Raw genomic sequence first — 25,159 nt, forward strand, 5'->3', positions numbered from 1 at the left:
ATTGTTCTTAGATATTTGGGGGGGTGGGGATAAAAGATGGAGGTTTAATATTAAAGCTGCTTTTGATTGACCAGACTAAACTTTAAGTATCAGGGAGAAAAGGGAGTAAATGGAGAGAGCAATCTGGTATTTCTATACTTAAGAGTGAAACCAAAAATGGGAAAAAAGATATAATCAGAACCTACCACCATTCTATTTCAGCACAGCATGTAATTCTCAGTTCAAAAAAAAAGTTTTGTATTTTTTTTAAGAGAAAGCACTTTAAGATAATATCTTTATGATCCATTTCCGTGATAAATGAGTGAAGCTTTGACTCCCTCTGAGAAATTGCTTTGCAATTGTGAAGCTGCTGAGAGAGCCTGGCTCTAGAGGTGGATTGGTCATTGGGTGTGTGAATGAGCAGTAAATGAGAGCCCACTATGGGGACGCGTTGAGCTAGAGTCCTCATGGTGATGCAGATTGGCCAAGAATGAAGCCCTGGGTAGCCAAACAAGCTATATGGCTGGGAGCTGGTTAAGAGCTTGGTAACTTGCTTGGCTGCTTTTGAGAACTGACATTGCCATTACAATCATCTGGCTTCTGCTCTGGGTCAGTCAACTGATGAAGCTATAAATGACTTCTGTTTTTGACTGAATCTGGGAAACACAAAGCAGAAAACAGCAGTCCTTCCCCCTTGCCTCCCTCCCTCCCTCCCTCCTTCCCTCCCTCCCTCCCTCCCTCCCTCCATCCTTCCCTCCCTCCCTCCCTTCCTTCCTTCCTTCCTTCCTTCCTTCCTTCCTTTTTTTTTTTGCCAGGAACTGTAAAAAGGAACTGGAAGCCACATCCAAGTGATGGCTTCTGTGTTCTGTTTTTGTGATACATCCTCACTGCTTTGGTGGAGTGGCTGGGAGAGAGTGCTTGGTATTGACATTCAGATGAACGTGTCAAGTATCTCTCTAGGCTGCAGAATTTCTTTATCTGATATTGCCACAACAAGCAGCTCAGAGGTATTTGTCTGTATCACGCTGGTTCTTTTATATTCTGACTGTTGAATGAAAGGAGCCAGGCAACTAAGACTTCTTTTTGAAAAGGAGAAGTCCATTATCAGGGTCTTTGAAGCTCCAAAGAGTGAGTACATTCTACTTGGATAAAGCCCCACAATAGGTGGAAGGAAGCAAAGACAGCCTTATAAATTTCCCTGTGAGCAAGCAGACCTATTGTTGTCTTTATTAAAAATATGCCTCTGAGCTGGTGGTCCTGTTCTGAGTGATACCTCAGAGCTGGCTTGAAAACGATAACTGGGAACTTCAGCGTGTCCCTACAATAGCTTAGGCTGTCTTGAGAAAAGTAAAGGGAGATCAAATTGCTATGCCGAGAGTGCTCAGTATGTTGAACAAATTTATTCTCAGATTTCAAAAGTTAAAACTTCAGCATTTATATTAATAAAGATAAGTAAGCTAGTTGACGTCAACACATGCATTCTGTTTGTTCTTTGTACATCCGTGTACCTCCCAGAGAGGGCTGTGACCCAGATTTCATATGCATTCAAGACTTTCGTTAGATAAGAATGACATATACTTATCATTAGAGCTTACTAATTAAAGCAGAAAGTGACATTTCAAAGTAATGATGCTCCCTAGTGTCTCAATGTAAAATACTCCCTTGTCTATTTTTAATGACCTGGTATGTGATGTATGTTTAAAATATTATTTTGTTATGATCTTGTGTTTTCATTATTGTCAATGGTGGGGATGACCAGCAAGGTAGGACATTCTTCTGGATGAATAAGGAGGGAGACCAGTGAAACGTACCAAGGGCTTTGGGCTTTGATCACAGTCACATCCTGGGTGCATCCATGCATTCTTGCATTCGTTCAGCATTTTGATTGCATTCTTTCTACCTGCCATCCTCTTTGCTAGGTGCTGGGCATGTATCGGTTACGAGGTCACAGATGGTTCCTGCCCTCAAGGAGCTTGCCCCCCCTCCCTTTGATTATGATCAAAGCTCCTTTGTATTTCCTCTTTTGCATCCTTAGTAGCAGCAGAGAGGATGATGTATTCAGTGCTGGTTTTATATATATATATATATATATAGTCTCCTCACCTGCTGTTGCAAACTTTTAGGTATTCTCAGTTGATAAGGATAGTGGAAAAAAGTGTCTCCTTACGTATTCTCTACTTTTTCTCACATTTGTGTCTAGTTTGTCACCTAAATTTGTATTACATACATTCAGTGACGCAGAACAGTGTCTGCTGCTCCAGTTCCCTGCCTGGTATACTGTTGGTGCTCACTGTCTTCCTCCCTCTCCCTCTTATCCCCTTAAGTAATAATAGCACTGAACCGGCTGGTTCTAGTGTTTACATTGTGAATAGGTAATACTCTCAATGTCAATGGGACTTATGTTTTGGGCCCTGGTTGTGAAAAATTTGCAAACCAAACCAGCTGTCATGGGCTATAATAATATATAGGGAGGAGAGTCACTTTTCATAAAGATTATTTATTTCTGATGGCTTTTAGCCCTAGTGGTGATGCCCCCTGCCTATGACCAAACCATTTAGAGTCTTCAGGCAATTTGCCCAAAGCCCCAGAGCTAGTAAATGACATAGTCAGGACTCCCCCTACCCCGGGGCGGGGGCGGGGCTGGCTGTCCCCAGAGTGCTCTTCACCACTACCTCTCATTGTCTTTTATTCTTTTTTATTCCCTTTCTTGTACAAACAGCTCGCAGAGCTCTTTAATCTCAAATATGGCGATGAGTTAAACATTCAGGTTGTCTTCGATCTGTGAATGAACATTGCCATTTTCTGAGTCTTTTTTCAGATGAATTTTCTAAAAGCAAATTCCAGGCCTTCCAACGACTGTGCTCAGTGCTGGTGACTGATTTAAGGCTCCTCTTGTTATTCAAATCCACTTAAAGTACCAGCATTCCTAAAGTGGTGTGTACCATAAACCCTACTTGGATGATTATAATGCTGCATACACAGGAGCCAGGATTCACCATTTGAAAATGAGATTGCTCTTCATGCTACAGCAAAATTTATTGAAGTGTTTATTATATGGCTACCCTCCCTGCTATTCAAATTCCTAAAAGAAATCCTGGCTATTTATTTACTTTCCTGCCTGCTTCTAGAAAGGATTTGAGGTAGTTACTAGTATATTCATTGAGACCTAAAAATTCACAGGCAGAATATTTTTATGAAGGAGAGCTGTGATGAGATCTTGTTACTGGTTCTGGAATTGATTTCTTTAAACACTAGTAATGGTGATTTAGAGCCTGGAATCAGATAGTTCTTGCTTTGAATATCTTACCAGGCTATTTGCTATGTGACATTGGGCAAGGCTAATGGCTTTGGACCTCAATTTATTATTTTATTTGACTTTACTTTAATTTATTTTTAAATTGAGTATAGTTGATTTACAATATTGTGTTAATTTCAGGTATACAGCATAGTGATTCAGTAATTTTGCAGATTATATTCCACTATAGGTTATTACAAGATAATGGGTGTAATTCCCTGTGCTGTACAGTAAATCCTTGTTGCTTATCTATTTTATGTATAAAAGTTTGTATCAGGGCTTCCCTGGTGGTGCAGTGGTTAAGAATCCGCCTGCCAATGCAGGGGACATGGGTTCTAGCCCTGGTCCAGGAAGATCCCACATGCTGCGGAGCAACTAAGCCCACGCGCCACAACTACTGAGCCTGCGCTCTAGAGCCCGCGAGCCACAACTACTGAAGCCTCCGCTCCTAGAGCCTGTGCTCTGCAACAAGAGAAGCCACCATAATGAGAAGCCCACGCACCACACCGAAGAGTAGCCCCCCCCACCGCAACTAGAGAAAGCCCGAGTGCAGCAGTGCAGACCCAACACAACCAAAAGTAAAGAAAGAAAGAGAGAGAGAGACACACACACACAGAGAGGGAGGGAGGGAGGGAAGGAAGGAAGGAAGGAAGGAGGGAAGGAAGTAAGGAAGGAAGGAAGGAAGGAAGGAAGGAAGGAAGGAAAAGAAAGAAAGGAAGAAAAGAAAGTTTTTATCTGATAATCCCATTCCTCTAATTTGTCCCTGACCTCACTCCCTCTCACCTTTGGTAACCACAAGTTTGTATTCTATGTCTGTGAGTCTGTGTCTGTTTTGTATATACTGGGCCTCAATTTCTTGATTTGTAAAATGGGGGTGGGTAACAAAAGTACCTCATCACTGTGAGGGTTACCTGAGAGAATGGTTGTAAAGCACTTAGCACAAGTGTCTGGTATGCAGGAAGTGTTAATAAATGTAATGATGGTAGAGGTGGTGGTGGTGGTGAAAGAAGTAAGGTACACTGCTTCATTTCTTCAAATGAAATCTTGCCAAATATATGAATGTATGAATTTGATTATCTATTCTGGTTGGGTGGGTACAGACCTAACCTTACTCAGCACTGCCATAGAACACTGGTGTGCAAATGTGTACACACAAATAGTTTAGAAATGATGATTCTCGGTTTGAAATTAGGGAAAAGAAGTAATAGCAGGCAGTGGAACGGTAGAGAAAGCACCATGGGCAAGGTGCTAGCCGATTTGGGTTTAATTAGGGCTTTGCTGCTTTCAGCTCACAAGATGTTACGCAACTGTCTTACCCTTTATGAGCCTCACTTTCCTCTCCTATGGAGTGATGATAGCAATACCCACTCACCAGGGCTGTTTTCAGAACTGCGTGAGATAATGTATTGTTGATGGACTTTGAAGATGTACTGGTCTACAAGTCTTGGTTTTTGTTGAGGAGATTATACTAGGATAAAAATGAGTTTGATATAGAGTTGCAAATGGGACTTTATGGGCTACGTTTGTGCCCAAGACTTTCTTTTTATTTTAAAGATGCAACTCCCCAGCTGACCTCATTTACTTGGAAATTCTAGAGAAGCAACATAATACTTTGAAGCCAAATGGTTAATTTTCTCTGGAGGTCTTTCCTCTTCTGGTTACTGGATGCTTATGTTCTTTAAACCCTGGTAGTGAGGAGGAGGCCCTTGTGTGACAGTGGATTTAGTGGGGTATAAATCTACCTAACTAGCAGGTGGATGGGAGCTGATGAGGGTCGGCTCCAGAGCCCAGCCACATTAGCCAAGTTAGAAGGATGTGTCGACTTCAACTTCAAACCATGGGGTCCAGCAGCAAACTGCAGGGAAGCAATAGCAGCCCATGGTGTGGCTTGTTGTGCTACCCTCATTCTTGTCAGTGTCACCATCATCACCATTAAGCCTGGCTTATTAAGTGCTGGCATGTAGAGCTCCCTTAAGTGCCATTGCAGGCAGATGGGCAGCTGTGTGTTTTAAATAAGAGCCTTGCAAAGGACTGTGAGGTGAAGGGGCCCAGCTGTAATGCAAGGCAGGCCCACAGGTATGGCTGTGTGGGCTGATAAGAGGATTGTTGGTGGCTGTAGTAGGCATTTGTTCATGGTGTCAGTTTAGCCCATGGCCCTTTTCTTTGAGAACTGCCCCCAACTCTCCCCTTCAAGGGTGGCCCTGGCTGTCATGTTTGTACTGTGTATCTTGGCTCCCATGGTCATGCCTGAGTGGATCTAGGATACACAGTTGACTCAAGTTGGGCCAGTCAGATTGAATTTCCCAGAAGCTGGACTTGGGACTAAGACATGTCTGTAGGTAGATGGGGTAGGTAGGTACACTTGGAAACTGTGGGAAGCCATGTCTTTGGTTAATTCTCATAACAGTCCTTTGAGGTAGGTCCTCTTCTCATTCCCATTTTATAGAAGAGGAAGCTGAGTCATAGAGAGGTTAATTAATTTACCCAAGATCATATAGTTGGGTAGTGGTGGAGCCAGGCAGGAACCCAGGTAACATGAGCTCATGCCTTTAGCCACTATGAAACTGTCTCTCTGAAGATGAATGGATGAAGAAGATGTGGTATATATACACAATGGAATATTACTCAGCCATAAAAAGAATGAAATAATGTTATTTGCAACAATATGGATGGACCCAGAGATTATCATATTAAGTGAAGTAAGTCAGACAGAGAAAGACAAATATCATATATCACTTATATGTGGAATCTAAAAAATTATATAAATGAACTTATTTACAAAACAGAAATAGACTCACAGACAACAAACAAACTTATTGGTACTGGGGGGATAGCAGGGGGCGGGGGGAGAGAAATTAGGGGTTTGGGATTAACATATACACACTACTATGTATAAAACAGATAAACAACAAAGACCTACTGTATAGCACAGGGAACTATATTCAGTGTCTTGTAATGCCTATAATGGAAACGGGTCTGAAAAAGTGTACATATATGTGTGTCTATGTGTGTGTGTGTGAGTGTGTGTGTGTATAAAACTGAATCACTTTGCTGAACACCTGAAGCTAATACAACATTGTAAATTAACTATACTTGAATAAAACAAAAAGCTATTGAAAAACATAAATAAAACTGTCCTTCTGTGGCACATATATACAATGGAATATTACTCAGCCATAAAAAGAAGTGAAATTGAGTTATTTGTAGTGAGGTGGATGGACCTAGAGTCTGTTATACAGAGTGAAGTAAGTCAGAAACAGAAAAACAGATACCATATGCTAACACATACATATGGAATCTAAAAAAAAGGGTCTGATGAACCTAGGGGCAGGACAGGAATAAAGATGCAGATGTAGAGAATGGACTTGAGGAGACAGGGAGGGGGAAGGGGAAGCTGGGATGAAGTGAGAGAGTGGCATGGACATATATACACTACCAAATGTAAAACAGATAGCTGGTGGGAAGCAGCTGCATAGCACAGGGAGATCATCTGGTGCTTTGCGACCACCTAGAGGGGTGGGATAAGGAGGGTGGGAGGGAGATGCAAGAGGGAGGAGATATTGGGATATACTTATGCATATAGCTGATTCACTTTGTTATACAGCAGAAACTAACACAACATTGTAAAGCAATTATACTCCAATAAAGATGTTGAAAACAACGACAACAGCAACTGTCTTTCTGAGAGAGAGGGAGGAATACAGCAGGCCTACTGAGCAATGCAGGTTAAATGACTCTGAGGGCCCAGGGACGTAAGGTGGGAGGGGGAGAATAAGACTGACTGACTTGGTTTTGTAGGCTTTCTGGCTCTAGGATCCAGACCTTAGTAAGAGTGATTCCTACCATTGGGATTAGAGAAGTATCTCTGTGTCCTTATAAGTAAATTTCCCTTTTTGTGCACAAAGTAGTTTCAGTGGATGTCTGTTACTTGCAACCAAAAGAGCGGTGACTAAGGGACCACACTGTCACAAGTTGTTAGAATTGGCTTTTGTAGCCCCAGGCGTCTTTATATTATCTCTAGGTAGGGTCCAGGCTAGTGGAGGAGAAAGGCAAGTAAACCAGTTATTGGAGTATAAGGTGACAACTCTCTGACAGAGGTAAGCCTAAAATGCTTTAGAAATGCAGCAATGTGGCAGAGGGTAGGGTGTGGGGAATCAGGGATGGCTTCTCAGAGAGGGGATATTTGAGCTGTTTTTGAAGTGAGTGGGGTTTAGTTATATGAAGAATGGTTGGGAGGACGGGTGTTCCAGGTAGTGTAAATGTTATAAGCCAAAAAAAAAAAGAAAGAAAAGTGAAACCTATGACACATTTTGGAAAGGACAAGCAATTAAATGTGATGGAGAAGAAGGAAGGAAGAGGGATATGCAGCTGGAGTTCTTGGCTGTACTAGATCATGCAGGGTCTCTAGTGCTAAGTTATGGAGTTTGAACCTTATCCTATAAGCTAGCAGTTCATTCACTACTGGGCTCCTTCCCGCCCTCCGACATGAAGAAGTGTAAATTTTGAAATGGAAAAGATGACATTCTGACAACATTAAAGACAGTTTTAGGGGGAAAAAAAACCCCCACAGAAAAACACACGCAGAATCCCAACACCTAACACTGCTGTTTTCATTTTTGAACATCATCTAGTTGTCCTCAAACATGCCTATTTTTGTACATGGTTGCAATCCATCTACGTATCATTTTCACTTCCCAGTAGATCAGAAAGTTTTTCTATGTTTCTATGTCCTCCTCTCCTAATTATTATAGCAGCATGATAAGTTTTTCCAAATATCTGCACTGCTCCAGGTAATGCGTTAGGTTCTGGTGACAAAGATGTATGAGCTGAGGGTTCCTGCTTTTGTGCAATACAGGAACTGGTATAATACTTCTGCTGAAGTATTTAGCCATACACATTTAAAACATGTGGGTTTACTATTATTATTTTATGTAAAATGTACTTATTTCTTTGAGAACTGATTTCTAACCTTTTATCTGTACTTATTGTCCCCCTGCTCCCGCCCCCATCATAAATGTTCTGTGGCTAACAAATAGCCGCAGCTTCACGTGCTTTTACTGTTCACATGCTACTTACCTAGTATCTTTTTCATATCTTATGCTCTAAGTCCTCTGAAAGCCATTTGATGGTTAACCATCAACAGGCTCCAAATCAAGTTCTTGAGCTGAGTTAATTTGATTGTGAAACATTATCTTGATTGTGGCAAGTGTCCAGTTGTCATCTGTGGATGCAAGTGTCCACAGCCTAAACTAATTACAAACCAGCTCCATCCCAGGGAAGGTGGCATTGCCTAGCCAGCCTCCCCAGGCCAGACCCGAGTGTGTCGATGATGTGATCACATCTGCTTTTCCTTCCTCTGGCCTTCTCTTTCCCTCCCTGCTCCCGTGTTAAAGAAAGCAGGGGCGATTGGCCAATATAGCTCCTTAAATTAAATTTTGCCTCCTACTTCCGGCATAATCGTGAGCCTCCAAATTAAAGATGCAGATAATTTTACAATCAGATTTACATTTAGGTCTGTAATGAGTTTAAAGTCTTTTTTACATGCTTTAGTTTTCCCTTTTATGATGCATTTTGTTGACTTAATTTAGCTCTCTGGTTTGGGTCATATCTTGTTGGTTTTTCCTCTAGTCTCCATATCCAGAAGTCTTCATTTTCTTCATTCCTAGTCTTACATATATTGTAGAAAAGACAATGATTGGTTGGTGTAAATAAAAAAAAAATAAAGATGTTCATTCAATAAAGAGTCTAGGAGTGCTTCATTATCTGTATACTGATGAAATGGACAGGGAGGCTAAGTAAACTGTATTCTCTGGAAATCCTCAAATCTGGTTTTACTGTGTGTGTATGTTCAGACACAAGTATTCAAGTGTGAGTTATTGACACACATACTTAAAATGAAATAGGTTGTTACCTTATAGACTGTAAAAGCTTGGAAAAGCTCTCTTAGCCTCAGTTTCCTCCTCTGTAAAATGGAACAGTAATAGTTCTTACTATATGTGGTCGCAGGGGTAATTCATTTGATGATGCTGCAAAGTGTGCGCATATAGTAAGTGCCAATAAATATCAGTGATTAATATCATGGCTCTTGTCTTGGAAGAGTACAAAGCCTTTTTCATGATCTTAATTTTGAGCAACTAAATAAATCCCTAAGCTCACCTCTTTATAGAGAGGCCAAAAGCATTGGAAGAAAGCTTAGATTTTAGAAAAATTTCTCAAGCTATGTTCTCCTAGCATCCTTTCCCTTCTCACTCAACCTAGGCTGAATGTGTAGTCTTTTCTACCTGGTTCTCACTGGTACTCTCTTTGTGGCAGATTCTCCTGGTGGCCATTGTCTGATTTCAACAGCCACAGTGGTGATCAGTTTTGTATGTCAGCGTCCTACCTCTAGCACCCACTGTGCTCCCTTTCTGCCATCTCTCATGTTGGAAACCTGTTGGGCCTGGGCCAAAGAAAAGCCTGAAAGTACGGGGGAGTAAATGCCTTCAGGGGCTGCCCTCAACCATTGGGCATTTGAACATGTGAATAAATGTTCCAGTCTTCCATTTTTCAGGTGCATAATTCTGGATGCATACTGCATACTTCTTAGGAGGTCCTGGCCAAATCAGGCCCTTTGCTGTCAGTGGCAAACTTCATAATGTACCCTTATGTTGGCTTTTACTCCTTCCCTATCTTACTCTGTATTCCCTCATCCCTGCTTTCTGGAATCACCTCCCAAATAAACTCCTGCACGTAAACCCTTGTCTCAGTCTCTCCCTTCAGGGGAGCCTAACATGACAGCTCTGAAATCTCCTACCTCATTGATGTTTCTAGGCCCTGCCCATGTAGTCTTTAGCCCTAGATCATTGCTCTTTCCTTTTTAGTTCAGAGGAAAGGGATGTCTCATGAGTTTTCAAGGCTAGCCTCTTCTTTGATCTTGATTCTGTCTCCTCTTAAATCCTCTGGACCCACAGACCATCATGTCTTGTTTACTGCTGCACCTCCAGTGTAGAGTGCTTAGCTCATAGTAGGAGCTCAACAACTACTTATTGAATGAGTGAGAGGGAGAATTGTTCTCTTTCTCTTGCCTGTTTTTTATTTTCCTTCTCTCCATTGGTTGATCTTCTTTGGAAGCCTAGCGGTCTTTTGCTTTGGAAATAAACATCATTACTGGGACTTCCCTGGTGGCGCAGTGGTTGGGAGTCCGCCTGCCAATGCGGGGTACATGGGTTCAAGCCCTGTTCCAGGAATATCCCACATGCCACGGAGCAACTAGGCCCATGTGATACACTGCTGGGCTTGTGCCCTGGAACCTGCGAGCCACAACTGCTGAAGCCAGCATACCTGGAGTCCATGCTCCGCAACGGGAGAGGCCACTGCAGTGAGAGGCCGCACACCGTGACGAAGAGTGGCCCTCACTCACCGCAACTAGAGGAAGCCCGCACGCAGCAATGAGAACCCAATGCAGCCAAAAATAAATAAGTAAAGAAATAAATTTAAAAAAATAAACATAATTGCTTGAATCACAGATCCCTCCTCTTTATTAGACCTACTAGCCAACTCCCAACCCCTTGGTAATGCTGGATCTTCCCGAACACTTCCTCTTTCTTGAACTCTGCCTCGCTTGATCTCTTCAACTCTCTCCAGGTTCTTAGACTTTTCTTTCCTAGTGTTTTTGCTGGTTTGTTTAGCTGATTCTAAATTTGGCTTCCTCCAGCTTTGATTCTCTTCTTTTCTGAAGTTATATACTCAACCTGGGTATAGCAGTGACTCCTTTCTCTTCAGCCATGTGGATGATTTCTAAATCTGTCATCTCTAGATTGACTCGCCTGAGTTCAAAGCTATCGGAAATCTCCGTCTGGAATTCTTGCAGATATTTCCAGCTTACCATGTTCAAGCTGGAATTCATTTTCTTTTCCATTTTCACCTCTTCCGTCTTTTCCATACCCTGCCTTAATTAATGGGCTCACCATCTGCCTGGGTTTGCAGTATAGATGTGTGATCCTTAACTGCCTTCCCTCAACATTGCTTTCAAGAAATAATTTTTGAGTTCCCACTGTGATCCAGACACCGTGCTAGGTGATAGGGTTACATGGACAACAAGACAGACCATCAAGAGGCTCACAGCCTGGTAACAGATACAGACATTAATCTGAGTTGTCACACAAGTACAGCATTACAAACCTGAAGTAAGGGCTGTGGAAGAAAAGTCCAATGTACTTTGAGAGCATGTCACAAAAGGACTTAATGTATTCCTGGGGTTTGCACAGCTTCCTTTAGGAAGAGTGGCATTTGATGTGAGGTCTAAAGAATGAGTAGGAATTAATTAAGAGAGAGAAACTCTTTCCTCTTTATCACTAGGCACTGTAGTCATTAGGTCATTAATTAATTAGGTCATGTAGTCATTAATGCTACCTAGGAAATGTCCCCAGTTTTCTGTTTTCTGTTCTCATCCTGGACCACTGCAACTCCCACCTTCACCTCCCACTCCCCATCCATTAATTTTCACGTTTCTGGCAGAGTGCTTTTACCAAACACAGATCTGACCATGCGTCTTCTACTTCCAGCTTAAAACCATTGGTAACTCCCTAGTACTTCCAGGGTAAAATCCCATCCCTCTGGTACAGCAGCCAAAGACTTTCCAATTTTTGTCTCTGACGTTTGTTTCTAGCCTCATCTCCTGTCACTCCACAGTACATTGCCTGTTCTGTGGCCACTAGACACTTTGTCATTTGTTGAAGATACCGTGTCCTCATAGGCTTTCATGCCTTTATTCATTCATTTATCAGGTTTGAGTTCTTCTGTCTGTCTTTTGTACCTGGTGAGCTGCTGCTGATCCTGTTAGACCCTACAGAAATGCCACATTCTCCATGAAACCTTCCGTGGCCCCTGATCTGCATCCCCTTATTTGTATTTGCACATTTCTCTCCTTAGAGTTCCCATCCTTTGCCTTATAGTAACTTAGTTGTCTAGAGCATGTGTTCCTCTGGGATCAAAATTGTGCTGTGCTCCTCTCTCCCTTCCCAGGGCTTGAAATGTAGCAGGTGTTTAGTAAATATGTGCAGTTGATTTGTCCATGTGTGAATAGGGTAAGGGAGGCAAAGACGCTGAGGGATGGGAGGAGAGCTGAAAGAAAAAGCCAGACCTTTCCTAATTAAATGAACTGGTGACCCCAAGCAGAGCTTGACCAAGACATGTCGGTGGCCCAGGCAGACTAATTATTTGGTATTCCTTCAGCAACCAGGTGACATAACAGATTTGAGCAGTGCTGCTTGTGGAGCAGGATGATGACAGATTGCAGTGCCTGGCCTCCATGCCCAACTCAGCAAAACGAAAGCCCTCTAAGGTGTCAACCCCAGTCTACATAAAGGCATTTTATTGACTTTGTTTTGTTGCAGAGATTGCCACCCCTACTCCCACCTCAATTGTCTCATCAAGGTATTTTTTACAATTAAACCCAATTCCCTTCTTAAAGAAACTTCTGATAAATGGTGGATTTTGGGGAGGGTTTTTCCCACTGTGTTACTTTTCTGGGGAACACTTTAGTACCTCTTCTAGATTGTACCCTGGGCAGCTGCTGGCCAGTCCTCCTGTTAATGCTGCTCTGATACCAAGGAAGGAAGACTGGGTTGTACAAAGCTCTTTATCAATATTACGTCAATAACCTATAAAGAATCCTTTTTCAGGCCTGTCTTATATCCGTTGTACAAAGAAATCTGTTTTTTATTTCAAAGTTGTCAGGACGTTGCTGTGAAGTTCATGGCAGGGGAGGCTTGTGTTCTCTTCCATGTTTTAACAAATGGCAGGCAAAAGGGCCAAGAGTGGGCTGCCCCTCCCCAAGTTTTCTGAGACTGCTTGGTGCCTGGGCCTCCTCAGAAGTCCACCACCCACCCACACCATCCTCTCCTGAGCAAGGCTGGGAAGGTTTAGTGATGTCACTGTTAGGGAGTCTTGCAGTGCAGACAGGCTGCTTATGGCCTTCACTTGAGTGTGTTCAAGAAGAGAAGTGTGTAAGTGACGAGGAAACCAGCACGCCTTTCTGCCCATGTGACTTTGTCCCTGATGGCAGCTTACCGATGCTGATGTCCACTAAAAACGCAGCAGACAGTTAGTAGTTGCTAAGAGACAAGAGTCCTGAGTAATTAATTACTCTGCTCCAGGCACTGTGTAGACACTGAGGGAAGGAAGGGATATGACATATCCTTTATTTATCGAGTTATTTAAGCCCTTCCCACTTCTAAGGGTCAGTAGAAGTGGCATTTAGGGACTGGTCATTTGGAAAATCCAGATTTATGTCCTGAGTCTACAAATCTTTCATTGGAACTTAGGCTAGCTACCTTAACCTTGTGTGTTTTATGAAATACTTTATACAGTGTTTTATAAAATGATTTCAAATATATGATCCATTTGAGGCTCATAGAAGGCTAGCATCATTATTTTTATTTTAATGATGAGAATTATGATAACCAGTGGGTTAATTGTCTCATTCAAGATCTCTCAGCTCATCAGAGACTGAGCTTTCTTTGACCTTTGGCCTCCTGATTCTTTTCTTCTTTATTCAACTATCGCTGCCTATATAGAGGCAGTGATAAAAATTTGAATCTTTTCACAACCACAGGTTTTACGTATTTCAAACTCTTATCCTACGCATCCCTCTGTCTAGCTCTCACGTACTAAGTGTTAAGTGTGTGTGGAGTACTTCCGTGTTGGTGTGGCTCTTATTTGTCTCTCTAACTTAGGTCTTCTTTATTCGTCCAATTTTTTTTTTTCAAAAGGGGCAAGGGGAACTTAACATTTGTCCTTTTCCAGTCTTTAACTGTTTTTATATTTTCCCCAATTCCTGAGCACAATGATAATGGGAAGTGACTAATGATCAAATGATTTTCTTTCATGTTTGCCTTGCTTGGAGGTATGCAGTGAATTCAGAATTGTTGAATCTTTAGAGAAATGGTAGGAAAGTAGGATTGAGAATGTTACTCGAAAGCTCTTAGATCTTAGTTTAGGAAGTCTAGCACATAGCAGCAGGACTTAAAAGGATCATGACACCTGGAGTTATAGGAAGTGGCAGAAACAGGATTCTTTTTTGCAAAGGAAGAATCTTTCCTTGGACATACTTTGCTAGAAGGAATTTCTTCCTTGTCTGACTTCCTGTAGCATTTCTTTGTGCCTTTCTTATGGCTTACATTGCTTTTTATACTGTATAATAGTTATTTTTATAGTTACCATCTCTATTACTAGACTGGTTTTTTTGAGGACAGGAGTGTTGTCTGATGTGCTTTGACAACCCCATGACACTTCTGCATAGAGCTACAAAGTAGTGATTAACAAATATACATGTTTCTGGGATTTCCAGAGACTTGTACTTTCTCCATTATGCAATACTGTTTCATTTGAATATTTTACAATAAGAATGTATTACCATGCAATCAGGAAAAATAAAAGTAAAGATATAAACTTTTTCTGAATGATTAAATGGATGAGTGAATGATTAAGAACTCAAAGCTGCTAAGGAAATTTGGAAGCAAGGTATCATTTACCGAACATCTAAAGCACTGGTTTTCCAAGAAGTATAACATTTTTCATACTTATTACTCTAATTACTTTTGCAGCATTTTGATGAAATGGAAGGGCATAGGCATATAGTAGCTAAGGTATCCAAGGTTCAAGTCTTTCCCCTCCCGATTCTGTGCAGTCTCTCTAAGCTTCAAAGATCTTGCTTTTGGATTTTTTTTTTTTCTTGGTCCAGGTGTTTACTAATGATTTTAAGGCTGCAGAGAGATTATTAACCAAATTGACCCCTGTGGTGTGAAAAAGTGAATTTAGCATTTTTCTTGGGCTCCGTCTCTAGAGTCGAGCCAGTTCATTGGGGAAATCTGGCTCATTGATTCCTGAGCTCAAGCATGCTCTGAGGTTCTCATCCATTTGAGGTCCTTCATCTCTATGCAGTCGATCCATCACCATGCGGTTGCACACTCTTATTTCAGGCTGTGCGGAGCCAGAACACAAACCAGGCTGGAAAAGACCATGCCTGTGTTTAGATGCTGCAAGTCACCGAATTTTCTCATTGTCAGCAAACAAAATGATTTCATTATTGGCAGCCTCTTATTCAAGGATCACACGTTTCGAATGTTTGCCTCTATGTCTGCATCTTAGATTGGGACTGCTGTGTTATAGATGAAAACACAGAACGCTTCTGGAAAATACAAAGGAGGCAGATGCTTTCCAAGATCAATACTTTGATTGCAGGATGTCATAGTCTTTTTAGGTTCAAGGATGTTTTTTATTCAGTTATTGAGGGCTGTGAGGCTTTAAGGGACTTGCAGATCAGCTTGTGTGGCACAACATATATAATTCAGCAGGGCCTCACTTGACCTCCTTACATTTGTACCGTTGAATTTATGTAGGTCACTGTTATTGGAGCTCGGCATTTTTCCTACGTAAGAACAGATTTCAGGTAGGAAGCATGTACAGAGCCCATACTTATGTATGCCAGTAAACCTTTTGAATGACTTTCAAGTTACGCATTGGAGAGGAAGAAAAACAGGTAGTAGATAACCTTGAATCTCCCAGAATAAACACTGACAATTTAAAAAAATATATAACTTGTTTTCTCACAAGGTAAATGTCTCCCTTTTGAGAGCCTGCAGAGTTTATTATTCTTTTCAATCTTGAAACGTCAGTTAAAATCCCAGTAGTGCAGGGTTTGAAATCGACAGACTACAGAAGTGTCCAATGATGGCTGCTGCTGTTTTGGGATCATCAGTTCTTTGTCTCATAAAGAGAACACCCACCTAGGACAGGCCCACTTATGACCCATGTGAATGGGACAACCTCTTGAGGCACGTGTAGCTCGTGGAATACTGGGAAGCATGTTCCAGCTCTGGAGAAGCTATGGCCTATAAGTAATTGCAGGTCAGAGTAAGAAAAAATTAGGGAAGTATGCTAACCGTTATTGAATCCTTACTCTCTGCTTTGAATTGTGTTAAATTACATAATTTAACCCTCCTGACAAATTTAAGAGGTATTTACTTTTATCTTTCATTATAATTGAAGAAACAGAGGATTGAAGATGTTAAGTGATGTGCCCAGCAAGTAATTGGCAGAACCAGAATTAGAACCATGACTGTTTCACTTCAAAATTGTAGATTTTCCATTCATTCTCTGGCCTCACACTGTCCTCTGTGAATCTTAAATTTAACGAACAGGTCTTATACAGTTTTTATTTTTCAGTGGAGTTTATATTCCCTTTTATTTTCTAATTATTGTCTTTTATGTCCATTGTGTCCTTGCTTTAAAAAATTTTGTTTACTGATTTTTCTCTTCAGATTTTAAAAATTAATGACACGAACCTTTGTGAATCTCTGATTTCTGGTATAGCACCTTGTCTATAGGAAGTATTCAGTAAATACTTAAATAAGTGAATTAAAAATACAGGGGACTTCCCTGGTGGTCCAGTGGTTGGGACTCCACGCTTCCACTGCAGGGGGCATGGGTTCGATCCTTGGTCGGGGAACTAGGATCCCTCATGCTGCGTGGCATGGCCAAAATAAATAAATAATTAATTAATTAAAAAAATACAGTATATGGTCATACAGCCTTGATGTTTCATTTCTTACACATTTTTTATATTTCTTAATACTAAGGTCTCTTTTAAAACCAACCAGCCATAGGCATTTAGAATACCTTCTAAGTGTAGAGCAAAGTGGGAAATATAAAGAGGTATTCTTTTTTTTTCCTCCTTTGAGCCTAGAAATCTTTTTTTTTTTTTAAATTAATTAATTTATTTATTTTTGGCTGCGTTGGGTATTTGTTCCTGCGCGCGGGATTTCTCTAGTTATGGTCAGCGGGGGCTACTCTTCGTTGCGGTGCGCGGGCTTCTCATTGCGGTGGCTTCTCTTGTTGCAGAGCATGGGCTCTAGGTACGCAGGCTTCAGTAGTTGTGGCATATGGGCTCAGTAGTTGTGGCTTGCGGGCTCTATAGCGCAGGCTCAGTAGTTGTGGTGCACGGGCTTAGTTGCTCCGCGGCATGTGGGATCTTCCCGGACCAGGGATCGAACCCCAGTCCCCTGCATTGGCAGGCGGATTCTTAACCACTGTGCCACGAGGGAAGTCCTAAAGAGGTATTCTTGAGAAAGCTTAATATTTCATTGTCAGAGACAAAACTGTTTGGGGGCTCCATTTTCTACCCATATTTTTAGGTAACCGATACTTTGCCTATTGTGATTATTGCAAGTATACCTTCCTGGCATGTCATTTGCCTGTTAACTTTATACTTTCTTTGCCTTGTATTTAAGAGTTTGACATGCTTATCTCATTTATATAGGTCTTTTATATAACATATTCCATCTTGGAGTTTAACTGTGTCCTGCCAAACAGTTAAGTGGCAGAACAAAATATGCGTGGCCATGGCAGTGTCTAGTCTTCTGCCCAGCATCCAACCACTCCTTACCACTCCACCGCTGCCACTCGGGGCCAAGCCACCAGCACTTCTCACTTGGATTATTTAGGTAGGCTCCTACCTGGTCTTCTTGCTTCTTGATTTGCCTCTTTCTGTTGAGTCTCAACACAGAAGTCAGGTGATTCCATTCCAACACAAGTTGGATAAAGTCACTCCAGGGAAGAGACTTCAGTCGTAACAGTGGCCTACAAGGTCCCCCGTCATCTGCCCCCACCCTGGTAGTTCTCTGGCCTCATCTCCTACTTTCCCATTGGTCACTCCATCCAGGCTCTCTGCTGTTCTTCCAGCCTTTCAGGGGTGCTTTGCCTGTGTTCCTTTAGCCCATTATGCCGTATTCCCAGGTACTTGTAGGGTAGAGGTTGCTTCTTTACCTTCTTGAGATTTTTAAAAATATATTTTTATTGAAGTTGCTGTGCAATATTATATAAGTTACAGGTATACAATATAATGATTCACAATTTTTAAAGGTTATACTCCATTTATAGTTATTATAAAATATTGGCTATATTCCCTGTGTTGTACAATATATCCTTGTGGCTTATTTTATACCTAATAGTTTGTACTTCTTATTCCCTCCTCCTATATTGCCCCTCCCCCTCCCTCTCCCCATTGATAACCACTAGTTTATTCTCTATATATGTGTCTACTCCTTTTTTTGTTATACTCACTAGTTTGTTGTATTTTTTAGATTCCACATATAAGTGATGTCATATAGTATTTGTGTTTCTCTGTCTGACTTGTTCCACTCAGCGTAATGCCCTCCAGGTCCATCCATGTTGCTGCAAATGGCCAGATTTCTTTCTTTTTTATGGCTGAGTAGTATTCCATTGTACACACACACACACACACACACACACACACACAGAGACGCTACATCTTCTTTATCTTTTCATCTGTTGATGAACACGTAGGTTATCTTTACTTACAGAGTCCTCCAAGGTTTACCCTGACCACTCCATTCAAGTTTCAGCCTCCCTCACTGCCTACCTCAGGACCACGCCCATCCCCCTTCTCAACTCTGGCTTCTTCTACATTACTTATCACCATCTTACATGCAGTATTTTTCATAGTTTATTTTGTTTTATTGTCTATCTCCCCCAGCTAGAAATAAGACCCAGAAGGCATAAAGACAAGTTCTTTGCTTTTGGTTTTTGTTTTCTGTCTTGTTCATTGTTGGCCCTAGTACCTAGGATGGTGCCTGGCTGAAGTAGGTGCTTGATAAATATTTGACTGAAGAATGAATGAAAATGTAACTGTGAGACTCTTATGTGTCAAAGGTGCCACATTCAACTCTTTGAGCATTAAGAACTTTAATGATTTATTCATTCATAAAATGCTTATTGAGCACTTACTATATGCCAAGCCACAGGCTATGTCTTGAAGATACGGTGGACCTCCTGGAGCTTACTGTGTAGTTGGAGAGACTGACATTAAACATCAATAAATGTCTAATTATGCGGTGCTACACTATGGCAGGGGAGCTCAGAGAACATTCTGGTGTTGAGAGCTTGGAAGGCTTCCTGAGGAATATTTGTCTAGCCCTGCTTTGTGAGCTTAGCTATGAGCCAGGGATGAAAGTAGGACTGCCAGGCTGCTACTTTCACAGGCCCAAGGAAACTTCTGTGCAGATTTCTTAAGCCACTGTGGTTTTCAAACTTGATTGGCATCAGAATCATCTGGTAGGCTTGTTAAAACACAGATCTGGGCCTCCTCTTTAGAATTTCTGATTCAGTAGGTCTGGGGTAGGGTCTGAACATTTTCATTTCTGACAAGTTCTCTAGTGTTGCTGATTCTACTGTTCTGGGTGTCACGCTTTGAGAACAACTGGATTATGGGATGGGTCTGGCCTGTCTCTATCTAAAATGGGGAAGCTTATTCTGAGGCAAGGGCTGGGAAGACTTCTGATCTTGGAGAAAGGGCCGTCTGCAAGGAACTTTGCAGTTAGTTACAGTTGCCAAAAACCATAGGGTAGGCATAGAAGGAACTGGAGATAATGACTTATTAATTTTTTTTCTGGGCACATTCACAGATAGCTTGATCTAATCACTACTATTGTTTTCCTTGTGAGAGGCAAAATACATTTGGCCTGGAATGTTAAAATTTTTGCTTCTCTGGAGTCAGACATAATTGAGTTTGAATGTTAGCTCTGCCACTTACTCTTCGTGGAACTGCAGCACATAAAGAGCTGGGGTGAACTGGGAGTGCCTCTGAGCCTATCCTGAAGAAATAGCATGTTTTTAACAAGTTTTAAAGGTGGTGAAATTTAAAGGTTGCTAAGACTGTGTTTGGAAATTAGAAGCTGCAGCATGAAAGCAAGTGGCTTATGCTTTCAACCACACGGGCTCCACCCCTGCCTCTACCCATTGAAGATAAGACTTGGCTAAGCTCTGAATCTTGGTCATTTACTTAAAATTCTGAGTGGTAACTCTCTCTAGTTACTTTATCTGTAAAATGAGATTAGTAATACCTACTTCACAGTGGTGTGGCTACTGGAGAAGATTATGTTAAGTCGGGGTTTACTGTATTGCTTGATACTTCATAAATATTAAATATTGCTGTTATTGTTTTTAAAATGCCCTTCAAAGATGACACCTCCTCCCATTCATCCCCCTTTTTTCCCACCCCACCACCCAAGGAAATGCAGGCTGCTTTACCATACTCACCGTTAACATGCAACTCTGGTCTAAAACAGGGAACATTTGACTAGTTTTAAACAGTTTAAACCTGATTTTTTCATTGTTCACCTCTTGAGTAGCAGGTAGGTGTTTGCCAGAAGAATTTTTTATAAAACTGGGAAAACAGTACCCATTTGAAGTCACTGTTAGAGTGAGTGGTTTGGTTTTTTGTTTTGTTTTGTTTTTTTGAGTGGTTTGGTTTTTAGTGTTTTTGAGGCATTTACTTCTGGGTTCCTCTTACATGCTTGGGAATTTGCAGGTAATCCATTAGTTTATTCAGGAACTCTTTATGGAGGATGATCATGTATTCATAAAAATCGAATTAAAAGCAAATGAAAAACATTTTTCTTGATCCTTCCTTTTACATTATTTTTGACTAAAATAATTTTGGAAGTCTACTGTATCCTGAGTTTTCAAGCATTCACATGCCTAACATGAGGTAGTTTCAGCTTCCTTTGCTTGTAGCAAAAATATTTTGATTGAATAGGTTAAAATACCGACTTATTCATGTACTCAAATATATTAATTTTTTGCTTTTTGTTCAGTAAAAAAAATATGCCAGTTGAAATAATGCTTCTTAAATGCATGTGATTTCTTGTTCCAGTGTATAAACCATCTTCCATGAATCATGTTTTTTTCCCCCATTTTTTGATGATTCCAAGGGAAAAACCTTTCTTTTGTACTACATTAACCTCACACTTTATTTATATTAAACAACATTCTTTGGAGAAAAAGAGGTTTGGTATACTTAGTGAATTATGTACCCTCCTAGAGGCACTGCAGACTGTTAATGCTCAGTAGAACCCAGCAGTTGTAACTGATGAAACATCAGCATGTAGGCTATAAAATAAAAAAGAAGTAATTGGGGACATGTTGGGAGCTGGCAAATGGAAAACACTAGCAGATGTAGAGCTGAAAAGAGAAAAGAAAATTTAAAAAATCACATTTACTAGAAGAGGAACTACACAGATAGATGATAGAAGTTAACATTTCATTCAGATAGAAAGTGGATTAGAAATTATCTTTCCATTTCTAGTACTTAAAAGAAACAATGCTTGAACTCTCATAATTAGCCATATAAAAGCTATTTTGACATCAGCCACATATACCTGAAAAGGATATTTGTCAGTGAGGTTTTCAACCCTTAAAACACAGTTTAGGCATTGCTGGAATCCACTTGTACCTGTTTGTCAGAGCTGATTATATGCATCTCTTCTAACCTTCCTGCGCAGTGATATCAGACATGGTGAAAGTATTTACACCACAGAAATTGGCAAACACTACAATAAGAGCATCTTCCTGACCCCCAGACAGTTGATAAATATTTACCAGAGCAGTACCATGTATGTACTTTAACTGCCCTCTGTTAAATGAAGGATGATGGGGGTTGAAGAGATCTGGAGCATTCAAAGAAATCCTCTCTGCCTTGGCTGGCATTATGGCAAGTCCTGGACCATAGGGAATTTTGACCTTTTACTGCTGAACTCATTCAGGCACATAGGCCAGTGTTATGCCTATACAGTTTCAAATATACAGTTCTGTTCTTAAAACACATTTTGTTCCAGCAGGCACCCCAACCCAAACTTGATATGTCACTTGTCAAGTACACTTGATGTGTACTATGTTGTTTGTTGTGTAGGAGAGAATATAATTTATCCCTTTTCAGTGGTATGAGACTGTTTTTTACCCCCTGCCTTCCTAACTTTTCTTTTCTGTTCGCATAGTTCCCCATGCTCTGAATTGTGAAGAATGGGTTGGTGGCTCAACAAACTAGATCCTATTGATGCTACATTCTTCACATATATTTTTCTTTTCCTGGGCTAAAGAGTATCCATGTTCTACTATTAAGGGAGCAAGCATAATGTGAGGGATGGGGCAGGAAACAGAAGTATGTGCTTCCTGCTTTTTCTAATGTATTTTGGTCATCCTCTTAACAAATTTCATGTTAACGTCTTACTACTTTAAAAAGTGTTGAAAAAGTGCCACTTTCGAAGAATGAATCCTAAAAACCAATTAGCAGTTGGTATTTCTAGAAACATCTCTGGAAACGAGAAAGGTCTCCTGACATTTTAGGTAGAGATGGCTTGCTGGAAAGCTGAGGGAGGATGGACCCTCCAACCTGTGATTCCTGATTTGCTGTGAATGAACATTTCTCTGTAGTCTTTTAAGGTCAAGGCCCTGAGTTCAAATATGGTAATGTTTGCTCCACTGGAGGACTTGGTCTATATACAGTGACCATCTAATATAAACAGACTTCTGGAAGCCACATACCCAAGACCTGTCTAAAATAATATGACCTGTCTAAAAATAATAATGTTTACTGTATCCTATATGTTATAACATTACTAAGGCTTTTATAGAATAACCCACAATAATCTCATTTAATCCTTGTAACAGCCTATTGAACTTGATATTATTCTCAACTCTATTTCTATGTGGTGAACTGAGACTTAGAGTATTAAATGACATGCCCTGTACAAATGAACTTGTTTACAAAAAAGAAGTAGAGTCACAGATGTAGAAAACAAGCTTATGGTTACCAGGGGGTAAGGGGGAGGCGGGATAAATTGGGAGAGTGGGATTTACATATACACACTACTATATATAAAAGAGGTAACTAATAAGAATCTACTGTATAGCACAGGGAACTCTACTCAATTCTCTGTAATGGCCTATACAGGAAAATAATCTAAAAATGAGTGGATATATGTATATGTATAACTGAATCATTTTGCTGTACACCTGAAACTAACACAACATTGTAAATCAACTATACTTAGATAAAAATGAAAAAAATTAAAATTAAAATAAAAAAAATGACATGCCCTGTGTGACAAAGCCACCTCTGTCACCCTGTTGACAAAGCCAAGAATCAAACCCAGGTCATTTGAGTATGCTCTTAGCTACTATACTTAACTACCTCTTGTAACTAAGGGGCCATATAAGAAATCGACCTTGCTTTGCTGCTTCTCACTGGGAAGTTTTCATCTAATTTTCACAGGAATCTGTGTTTGTGGCGGAACTCTAAGGATGTTTATGCCAGAGAGCTGTTTGTGTTCTCACAGCCCAATGCAGTGAGAAGCAGGGGAAGGAGGTGCAGAAATTTGAAAAGGGAAAGAGTGGAGGCTGAGGCAAATTCCATAGCCTGGAGATTTTGAAAAACAAAGGGAGAGACTTGTTAAGTAGAAGATTATTGTTTCCACTGATTTTCATTTGTCTAACACACAGAACCCATGAGTGCCTTTCTTCAGCTATATACACAAGTAGAACAACCAGTCAAAAATGAAGTTGAGTGGAAATTCAAGTCCAAGGATCTTCAAATCCAAAGTCTATATTTGTAACCATTGTGCTTCAAGTAAAAAAGATGAGCAAAGCATCAAACCTAATCAGAAAATCTCTGTGGCACTGTAAGCAGGAGTAAAGAAAGTATTTTGGGAAATGGGGCGCTCTTCTTGGTAAGAACAACAGCAATTATAATGGCCAATATTTATTGAAATCTCACTCTATACCTAGTCATTGCCCAACCCATAAGTCCACTGGACTGTGGATAGTATCTGTAAGAAGCTAAGCTCTTGTGAATGACCTGGCCGGTCATCCATGGACACTCCTGAAGTGAGGGAAGTGCACTGGGAGAGAAGTCTGCTAGTAGGATCACTATAGTGGAGACAGGTGAATTGCAGCCATCATCTGACTAAATATAAAAATAGGCATAGTTTGGGGCTGGTGACTTCAGTGACCTCTAAGAGCTTTCCCACTTTCCCCTGCCAAACTGAAATGAAGATGCCCAATGTAGGATATTTTCTGGTCAATATTCACTCTCTATTGGGCTAGTTCACAAATAGTGAAATTTGAATGCTTTAGTACCATTGATGGGTCCATTGGGACTTGGATCATAATTATCATAAATAATTATCGTAAATAAATAGGAATAGATCCTGTTTGTAAATGGGCTACCAGAGACAATGATGATGATAACGGTAATTAAAATGTTAATAAAGAAATAACATTATTGAGGACTTAGCATGTACAAGATATGGTTCTGTGTACTTTACATTTAATTCTCATGATGACACTACAGACCAAAAATGGGTCTTATTTTACGAATGAGGAAACTGACACACACAGAATCTAAGGTACTTATCCAGAGTCACAAACTGGAAAGCAATAGAGTTGAGGGTTGTGCCCAGGTAAGCTGGAGCCAGAGCCCACATTCATGACCCTATATGTTTGGAACAGGATATATGTGCTATGAAAAGTGATATATTTACATTGTAGACGGCAGCCAGTTTGTATGCCAGGAACTTATCTCTCTTGGCCTTGATTCTGGAAAGAGGGTGACTTATCTGTGTTTAAATTCTAGGCTCTAGAGTCAGAATCATCTTTCCTTCCTTAGTTGCAGCTTCAGAAATATCCTCTGGTAAACATGACCCTCCTTTCTGTGCTCACGTGTCAGACTGCAGGAGTGTCCACTAAGAGCAACTTCCCTGGGAATCTTTAGGAAATAGAAATAACCAGGGGAAAATGAACAGTAATTACCTGGCATTAAGTTGAGACCTTTTGTGTGAAAGGCATGTGAAGATAGGCCTTTCAGCGACTTAATGAGCCTTATCACAGGCCTTCAGCTTCGCTGAATAAATTTGAAGGTAATAAAATGTTGGACCTTGCTTTCAAACCAAATTATACTACAACATCATTTTGAAAGACCTTTGGAACAAGTGACTGAAAGTTTTTTCCCCCTCATCTCTGAAGATAGAATCAGTTTCTCCCTATTAATGA

At 40.7% G+C, this 25,159-nt stretch overlaps 1 protein-coding gene across 10 annotated transcripts in view; it reads left to right on the top strand.

Moving 5' to 3' along the window:
• FHIT (fragile histidine triad diadenosine triphosphatase) overlaps positions 1-25,159 on the top strand; it is a 1,449,512-nt gene that overhangs the window by 112,559 nt on the left and 1,311,794 nt on the right. The gene's annotated exons all lie outside the window — the stretch shown is intronic.

Source organism: Leucopleurus acutus (genome assembly GCF_964270905.1).
Source record: "Leucopleurus acutus genome assembly, chromosome: 10".
NCBI classification, from domain to species: Eukaryota; Metazoa; Chordata; class Mammalia; order Artiodactyla; family Delphinidae; genus Leucopleurus; species Leucopleurus acutus.